Source organism: Ursus arctos, unplaced genomic scaffold, assembly GCF_023065955.2.
Source record: "Ursus arctos isolate Adak ecotype North America unplaced genomic scaffold, UrsArc2.0 scaffold_9, whole genome shotgun sequence".
Classification (NCBI taxonomy): domain Eukaryota; kingdom Metazoa; phylum Chordata; class Mammalia; order Carnivora; family Ursidae; genus Ursus; species Ursus arctos.
In genome coordinates this window covers 63,195,163-63,204,694 of record NW_026623111.1, presented here as the reverse complement: position 1 = coordinate 63,204,694, position 9,532 = coordinate 63,195,163, and the positions used below count along the sequence as shown (strand labels likewise).

The 9,532-nt window shown below is 40.2% G+C and overlaps 1 pseudogene; it reads left to right on the top strand.

The window, feature by feature from the left end:
• The first annotated feature begins 857 nt into the window (after positions 1–857).
• On the top strand, positions 858–9,286 carry LOC123001619 (28S ribosomal protein S16, mitochondrial-like; annotated as a pseudogene).
• Positions 9,287–9,532: the final 246 nt, after the last annotated feature.

Genomic DNA, 9,532 nt, shown 5'->3' with positions numbered 1-9,532 from the left:
GATGGTTTCCCAGTAAATGTGTTTACTTCATTAAAGATCTATTTTCATAAGCCAGAGGTCATTACTAGTCATGGCTGCCATGAATGTGTCATAAATAAAGCAAAACCTAAGCACATTAAACAATTACTACAGCAGAAATCCAGGCTTAGGAATAGTTGTGTATTAAAAAAAAATTAAGCCAAGGTCCTTATCCTCATTAATTAATATGTTCTCAAATCTTTCCAACTTAGAGAATGCCTGATGTGACTTTAAAAATTACTTGTTCCCCACTCTGTACCTCACAGTACTTTGTGTCTGTTGTTACAGCATGTATCAGGCTGCATTTTTATAAAATTTGCTGTATCTGCCTTTTTTGTGGAAAAGATTTATGACAGTTGTCATTTGCTTCTTTACATGTTTGCATCTATACCTGGACTGTGAGCCCCTTGAGGACAGGGATTAAATCTATCTTTTTTATTCCCATAAACTGTGTTTGGTGCCTACAGATATACTTCATAAATGCTGAGTTAAAGAAAGAATGAATAAGTGTTTTAATGGACCCTCCCATTTAAATGAGTTCCTGAACTCCTGTTTATTATCATCTTCATTAGTTTTCATGTTTTAATTGCTTCAAAGCTCAAGCCTACATACTTAACCAGCTCCCAGGTATATACCTGCTTATAAAATTAGATTATGACTTGTGCCAAGAGTGGGGAATGACAGATTGTTCCTGGGCCAGGTCCCCTGTTGGAGTGTAGGTGTGATTGGCAGTGTCTGGTTAACTCACAAGACAGACCCCCAGTTGCCTTTTTGTGTTGAGTGAAGAAGAGACTCCCGGTGAAAAAACTCTAACTATGTTTACTGCTGGGATTAGACCCATGGAGGTATGTTGGGCAAATTCTTGAGTCTGCTCCAAAGCAGATTTTCAGGTTAGGAGACTGTGATTTCTTCTGGAAGAGAATGAATTTTAAGCGAAGATAGCCAAGCATGATAGGCCAAGCCAATGGCACATCCTTCCTTACTTTGGAAGGAATGAGAATTCTGTGCCCAAGCAGGTGTGTCCCTTGGACTGTCTCCTCTGCCCACCATTAGACCCAGGGAAGGCAGAAGGATGATAAGCCAAAGCTGGAAAGACTCTCTCATAAACTCTCTAACATTTGGGGTTCTGTTTTACGTGCTCTGGGATCCTTCAAATAGAGTGTAACACAGAGTAGGCCAGCCGTTCTGCCTCTGTCCCTTCCTCAGCAGCACTTTGTCATGTTCTACTACATAGTCTTCAGGGGAGAAGTTGAATCTCCTATCTTCATGTTTTCACGGGGGAAGAAACCTTGTTCTCCTTCCTATCAGGACTGGTCTTTGAAAGTAAACTTCTGGCTTCTCTCCCAGCCCTACACCTGCTTCCCCACAAAGGAGGAGTGGGAGCTCATTTCAGGGAGATGTTCCTGTGTTGAAAGTGACTGTTCCTGCATAGATCTCTTGCTCTGCAGGGCCCACATGGGAGCAGTCAGGTTCTCTGGCTCACTTTGTTTCTGCACGAGAAAGCACAAAGGGAGAGAATCCACCTCCTACCCTTCCCTCTCTATTCTCTAGTCAACCAGTAACAGGGTTGATGCGGCAAGCCTGTGATCTTCCACGCATTTGCCTGGGTGCTGAGTTTGCTCTAAAAGATCCATTTCTCCCTCACCTTCCCAACCCACCCCAGGCCCCAGATGGCCCCAAAGTCTGCATTTGGGTGGGGATGGGATGAAACGCTTTGGTTTTAGATCCAAGTTGCATTCTCCAATCCAAAATTTACCAAAGGTTGCAAGACACATTGGGCACGTGCCCATTTCATTCATAACATAAATCCACAGGAGATCATCAATTAGTTATCTGTTCCTAGACTCTGTACTCTATCCATTGGAATCTGATAGGGAGTCAGGGTAGATCATAACCTCCTCTTGTATACACCTGAGACTCCTCTGCCACTGTCAAGGCCCAACGAATCAAAGGGCTGTGCCCGTAGGGCCAAGCCTGATGGAGCGTTGGTGGATTATGCCTGGAGTGGCCGTGCCTGGTGGAGCCACTTAGCAGCTGGGCATTGATGGAGGGGTTGCAGTGCCTAGGAGTCTGCTCATGATTACATGTGAGAAGACAAGGTACCAACTGATGGCTTCCAGAAATGTTTTGAGGATAGAGAAGCTTCACATAGCTCTTGAGGACCTACATCATGTTGGTGAAGTCAGTGAAAATTAAATTATTGTTTCAGGCGACCTCGTTCATATTCACAAACTGATGGCTGCTGGGAAAATCATGGTCACCTTTGTTTTACTCTCCAGCTGAGCACTTGTTGGTCAGAGCACCTTGTGTGAAACAGGCAATCATAGTAGGGGTATGAATTGATTAGTTCACTTGAAATGCTGACCATTCACATGTTACTGTTAAGAGGATTATCAGTGGAAATAAGAAAGCCACTATTGTTAGGAGGTATTAATGTGCTAGCTCAAGAATTTCAAATAATTTTTTGTGCATTTCTGAGTGAGTTTGAAATATGAGTGAAAAGTAAGGCTGCAAACTAGAAATGAAGGCTTATTCCTTAAAAAATGTTTTCAAGGCCGATGTCATTATCCAAAGCTGGTTCTCTATATCCTCAAGAAATTCTCTTCCTTGCCACCTCAAAACCACATTGCAGATCAAAACTCTTTTTTCTCCAAGTGAATTTCTTTCCGCTAAGTTATTATTTCAAAAGATAGTGCCAAATCTGCGTAGTTTATATTTGAAAGCTATTCCAACAAGTAGATGCTACTTAATGCATTTTTTAAATTTGACTTTTGACTTACCACCTAAGTATACACAAATATGCACATGCATACAGAAAATTTTATTTTGCTATAAAATACATCCTTTCTGCTATATTATGGATATGACTTTAGACATTTCCTTTTTGCTCGTAAGCAATTACTTCTTCTCTTCCAGATAATGGCAATATTTGTTTCCTATTTTCATTGAATTGAAAGCTAGTATAATTCTGAAATCTTGGCAACATTTTTATTTGCATATACTTTTATGTATTTATAATAAATCCTTCTATTTATTTATGATATTCATATGGTTTCTATTCTTTTTCCTCCCAAGAATAATGTTTATATCAGTTACTCTCTGCCTCCTGGATCCGTATCAGAGTCTGAGGTTTTTTAAACATCAAATTCACATCTAAGTTGAGTTTGATAAACTTTCATGTCATTAATCTATTCCGTGTATTTAAGGGTTTAGTTACAAAATGACATGTGTTCTCAATATTCTAAACAATTAGGAAGTCTTTAGGATGTTTTTCCAGCTGTGTTGACAAATTGACAAATAGGTATTTTTTCTGCAATCCTGCCCCAGTAGCTTTACCTAAAAGTTAATAATAAAATGTTGTGATCGTGGAAAGGTAGTTTGGTGTGGTGGAGGAAAGCAGTGGACTTTTGAAAAAAGGAGGCCTGAGCTCAAACTACTTACTAGCTGTGTGATGTTGAGTAATTTACTGCTCCCCTCCTGACCTCAGTTTCTACATATGTGGAATAGAAATCATGCATGCGAATGGGCAGATTACATAAGACCATGTTTGTGAGTAGTTGTCACATGGTAGGCACTGAAAAATGCCAGTTTTATTATCTAATAATATATTTCTCCCTGGAAGCTAGGCTATTTCTATGGATTTAATATACCATTCATCTTTTTAATAGCTATAAAGCCATGGGACTTCGGGGCTATAAGTTAGCTTAGAGATCAGTTAATTAATGGAATTTCACAGATAGGGAAGCCAGGGCACTGGAAAGTTAAATGGTGTAGAGTCCTTTTCTATGTTTTGTATAATAAAGAAATTAGAGGCAGAATCCTTACTTGCTCACATTTCCATCTGAAAATGGTAGGCAAAACCAACCCTCAGAACAGTGGCAACAGGTGTGAGCCAAACTTCATGACAGTTATGGTTCATACTGCAAGTAAGATAAACAAACCCAGCTATTTTGAGAGAGGGATTTCTTCACTTTACTAGTATGATGCATCTGAATGTTTTGTAAAATCCTGAAAATTATTTTTTTAAAGATTTTATTTATTTATCCGACAGAGATAGAGACAGCCAGTGAGAGAGGGAACACAAGCAGGGGGAGTGGGAGAGGAAGAAGCAGGCTCATAGAGGAGGAGCCTGATGTGGGGCTCGATCCCATAACGCCGGGATCACGCCCTGAGCCAAAGGCAGACGTTCAACCGCTGTGCCACCCAGGTGCCCCAAAATCCTGAAAATTATTAACTGAATGAGTATAATCGGTTGTCTAATACCTAAAGAAGTAGACATTCACTGTGGTTGATAATTCTACATCCCAAAGATATTTCCGATGCACTTAAGATATTTTCATCTGAGACTATTACTATCACTATCAGCTGGAACCTGAGAAGTAAGAAACTCTAGGCCTGAATGCCCGTGAACTTACCACATAGAGAGGGCTTCATATTCCTCAGCAGAACAAAAGGGTTGGATTAGAGGAGGCTTTCTTATGTTGCAATCCTTTACATTACATCACAATTTTTATTGCATTCATATCTGTAATGTTATTTACTTTTTCAAATGGCTTCACTTTTTAACTTAACTTCATCCTACATGATAATATCTACCACATTTGCTATCCTGACTTCAGTTTTCTAATGTAAAGATCATTTCATCGCTGTCAAAATGAAAGATGTCTAAATACCACCTAAAATTATCCCTGCCTTCCTTCTAGCCTGGCAGAATCTCAGCCTTACTCCTCCTGCTCATCCCAAGCCTGGTCAGAATGAAGTACGATTTGCAATGACAAAGCCCTTTCTATTCTCAAGTGTCCAGTCCCTGGGATAAAAAGAGCCACCATCCTGGATCTGTGTGCTTTTTTCAGGTGCTGGGGGGCTGTGGTAGCATCCACGTACTTTTGGATAAGCACTAAGAGAGCACAAAGCCAAGTCCAACAAAATGTCGTGTTTATAATATTGTTTAAAGGATCTAATCACCACCATGAGAAAGTATATTTTCAGATTACTTCTAATAGCATCAAATTAAGTCCAAATCTTTCATATTAATTTGTATTTACCCAAGGAAACTTCATCTAAAAACTAACATTCTTTAATAACGTTCCTAAAAGATGATGGAAATTTTAACAGCCCCCCAAACAGCATTCCTTCAAAAATAAAATATTTGAATAGGAACAAGTGGGAGAAAGCACATAAAAAATTAGCCCTCATTAGTGAAGAATGTATATTTTGGAAAAGATGTTGGAGAATAAAAGAAAATCCCAGCCCCACATAAATGTTCCCTAGTAAACCTCTTGATTGAGCTGGTTCATTTTCACAAAATTCCTTCTCTTCACCAAGAACTTAAAATTGCATTCCACCATTTCTCTCAAATCTAACAAGTCTGTTTTCTTTTTGTTTTTACTAAATGCATAAATAATCATGGCTATTTTCTATTAGATACATAAATGATACATAAATGCATGGATGTAGCTAAATATATATACCCACATATACAGATATATGTATATGTATATAATTAACACATACACAGAATGCTTTACTTGGGAGGACTTTAGGTTCATTGAGCCTAGCATCACCCATACTGTGTTCTACAATTTCCATGCAATGTTAAATGAGTGTTCCCAGTATTTTACAAAAAGAAATCCATGAGTAAATAACTCTGGTAAACATTGGATTAAGCAAAACTTAACAACTTATAACACTATATACATTTTGAATTTCCAAGAAGAGCATATAGCAGTGCTTCTTAAACTTTAATGCATGTAAAATTGCATATTGACTAGGTCTGGGATGGGATCTAAGATTCTACATTTCCAGCAAGGTCCCAGGTGATGCTGATGCTCCTGATCCAAGGACCAAACTTTGAATTGCAAGGGTATAAGCTTTCCTAAAACTGATTTTACTAGTTAAACTAGTAAATACTAGTGCCTTCCTCACACATAATTGGGTTTTTGAAATTTTTGGTTGGTTGGTTGGCTGGCTTGTTGGTTGGTGCTTGTTGGTTTTCAAAATCAACCTCGGTGTTTTACAATTTTTGAAACTATTAATATAGCTGAATCTGCTCACTTTATAGGATGGTAAATGTCATTTTTAAAAATCACCCTAGGGGCGCCTGGGTGGCGCAGCGGTTAAGCGTCTGCCTTCGGCTCAGGGCGTGATCCTGGCGTTGTGGGATCGAGCCCCACATCAGGCTCCTCCGCTGTGAGCCTGCTTCTTCCTCTCCCACTCCCCCTGCTTGTGTGCCCTCTCTCGCTGGCTGTCTCTATCTCTGTCAAATAAATAAATAAAATCTTTAAAAAAAATAAAAATAAAAAAAAAATAAAAATAAAAATAAATAAATAAATAAAAATCACCCTAAATTTATCTAATTGACTTTTACCTTTTCGGTGCGTTTGCCTTGTTGTACTCAAATTGTACCTGGGAAAACTTCAAGTCCTATACCTTTGTAGGAAGGGATGAAGGAAATAAAAACACATGTCTTTTGAGTTCTCTTTCAATGTGCAATGAAGAATGTGCACTTTACAAGTACAATAAAAAATGTACTTGACTCCTATACCCAGACTAAAATTTTACTAGCAAACAATTGTTTGGATTTATATTATTGACATTTTTTGGTCGGCTATTGAACACTCAATCACGGGATCATACAGCAAATCACCCAAGTGCTTTAGCCACTTGGTAGCCACCGGGTAGCCACCCAACGCTCTTGCACCTACTCATCCTCCTCTCTAGCCACCTAACTATACGCTCCTCCACGCACATATCCTGTCTCCACCCATGCATTCAGTCCTATAACCCTCACCGGTCCACCTGCCTACACAACCACCCACCCATTCACCCACACACTCATCCCTTTACGTTAATTTGTTCAACTGTATTTATGTGACATGGTTTCTTTGCAAACATAGAGTAAAAGCAAAGTGAATCTGCGAGTTTAGGGTAGGTAAAAGAGTAAATTACATGTTATTTTACAGTCTTCTACTACACTTCCTTATGCACTAAACTCTCAATCTGTAAATAAGAGTTCTTTCAGTGGTAGATTTTGAACAGTGGCTGGGATGGTGCTTGTGTAGGGAGAGAAAGAGACTGCCTGTGAGCTGAGATCTGAGTTGTCTAACATACTCGCTTAACCTGACATTCCTAATCCTTCATTCCATTAAGGGATTCATTCAGTCCATTAAGGATTCATGCAGTCCTTTCCTGCTACATTTCCTGCCATTCCCCATTTGTGCTACTCTCCAGCCAGCTAAACTGAGTTACGTGAAATTGCCCAAACCACGCCTGTAATTGAACTTTTCCCTCCACCTGGACCGCACTTCCCGTCCATCCTGTATGTCTAGTTCACGGACCAGTACATCTCTTTTCTCCCAAAAGTTTCCCCAAATCTGCTCTCCCTGATTTGTCATCCAAACTTGTCCTGTAGGTAACCACCACTTTTGACCGTGTATTCTAGTTATTTATGGGTATGTTGATCTCACCTATTAGACACAAAACTCCCTAGAAAAATGAGGTCTGTGCCTGATTTTCTTTGCGTCCTTCATAGAATCTCAAACAGGGCCACTCAGTAAATTCATTCATTTCTGAATTGAAATCAGCTAAACCTCTGATTGAATGAATGCTTTGAGTGCGCCGATTTCATGAGTAACTAAAGAGTTTGAAGCTAAGAAATATCCCAGTGCCTGTAAAATTTTAGTTAACTATATTGGTGGATTATTATTGCTGAATCTTTTGTAAAGTACTTTGCCATGCTCTTGCCTGAGGATGCTAGTATGTTACAAAGTGACATTACAGGGGCTCCTGGGTGGCTCAGTTGGTTAAGCATCTGCCTTTGGCTCAGGTCATGGTCCCGGCACCCTGGGATCAAGCCCCAAATTGGGCTCCCTGCTTGGCGGGGAGTGGCTTCTCCCTCTCCCGTTTCCCTCTGCTCGTGCTCATCTCAAATAGATGAATAAAATTTTTAAAAAGAAAAAGTGATGATATTATATATAGAGAGAGAGAAAGAGAGAGAGAGAGAGAGTCAGTCTTGATTGAATTAAAGTATTGACCTTCTGGAGCATAAGCTATGAAAATTACATATCCTTACTTTCTGATGTATTAATTCTTATACTATTTTTCCCCCTAAAAGTTTCCTTCTATTAATAGTCAATTCAATGTCAAACTTGAAAGAATCCCATAGAGTTATAGTTTGGGACTTATTATCCAGTGACAATTTGTACTGCTACCTTTGGCTTTCAGGACACGTTGGGGATGCAGAGTCTTTTTACCATCAGCAAAATTCTTCCCTATCCTTTTTTTGTTTAAGAAAATGATTATAGCTTTTGTTGTTGTTGTTATTCATTCCTTTAAAGTGTCTCAAACACTATATGAATTCTCAATAATTATTATATGAAAGAGAGAGAAAAAGAAGAAAAAAATGACTCAGCTGGTAACTCAAAATAGTATCCTTCAGATTTGTCCTAAGACTGGAGACAAGAGTGCATTTGTGTTAAAATCCTTGTTTTCTGAAAAACGTGTTTCTCTGAGTTGTAGCCCAACAACTCCAGGTGCTAGTTTTGGTATCTTTGCTAATTTGTGTTAATTGTATTGCAATAGACCTACGTTATGTCTTTGGAGTTTTTCCCCCTCTATCATCAAAATCTTCTAACTTTAAAATGACAGCGTGTGCTGGGGCTTGGGTCGTGGAGAGGTGAGGCCCACCGTCTGGCAGTGCGCACTTCTCCACGTCCATCTGCCGCCCTGCCCGGGGCCGCAGAGCTGATCTGTGTGGGCGGTGGGACGCCCCAAAGGCTCGGCACCCCGCGCACAGACCCCAGCGCACGCACGCTGCACCGGGGTCCGGCTCCCCTGTGCACTGCAAGGCCTGCCATGGAGGCCACTTAATCCTCCGCCTTGCCCCGAGTGGCTGTGCCATCTGGCCTTTTACCACATCGTGGCCGCTCACAACAGGTGTCCCAGGGACGGCTGTTTCGTGGAGCAGCTGGATTCCTATGATCCGCTGCGCAACCGTCATGGAGAGAAAATCATTGCTCTCAACCTGGACCGGATCCGGCTTTGGGTCGGCTCTGGGGCCCACCTCTGTGAGCAAGTGGAGAAGCTTCTGGGTCTTTCTGTATTTTTCCCTTTGCATCCCATGATGATCACGAATGCTGAGAGGCCGTAAAGGTAACGGGGACCTGAAGTCCTCTTAGCATCTCAGAAAACAGATCCAGAGGCCCCGGAAACAAAAAACGAGCTGACTTCAGGGAGCAGAGCACTGGAGAAAAGGTCAAAGTCCTCTTAAAACACTTGTGCAAAGCTGTTAGTTTTATCAGATTTGGAGGTCAATAAGTGGAGTTTTCTAAGTAAAAGCAAATAAATAAAATTTTGAAAATTTTAGCCAATTTTGAAAATTAGCTAATTTACACAGTTTCACTTTGAACAGTGACAGGAAAATAGAAAAAGGGTTTCATTGGCTTTGATTGAGTTGTTTATGTAAATTTATGTACATTTCCCTGGACCCACTTGAAGTGGACCTGGCTCTGAGGGA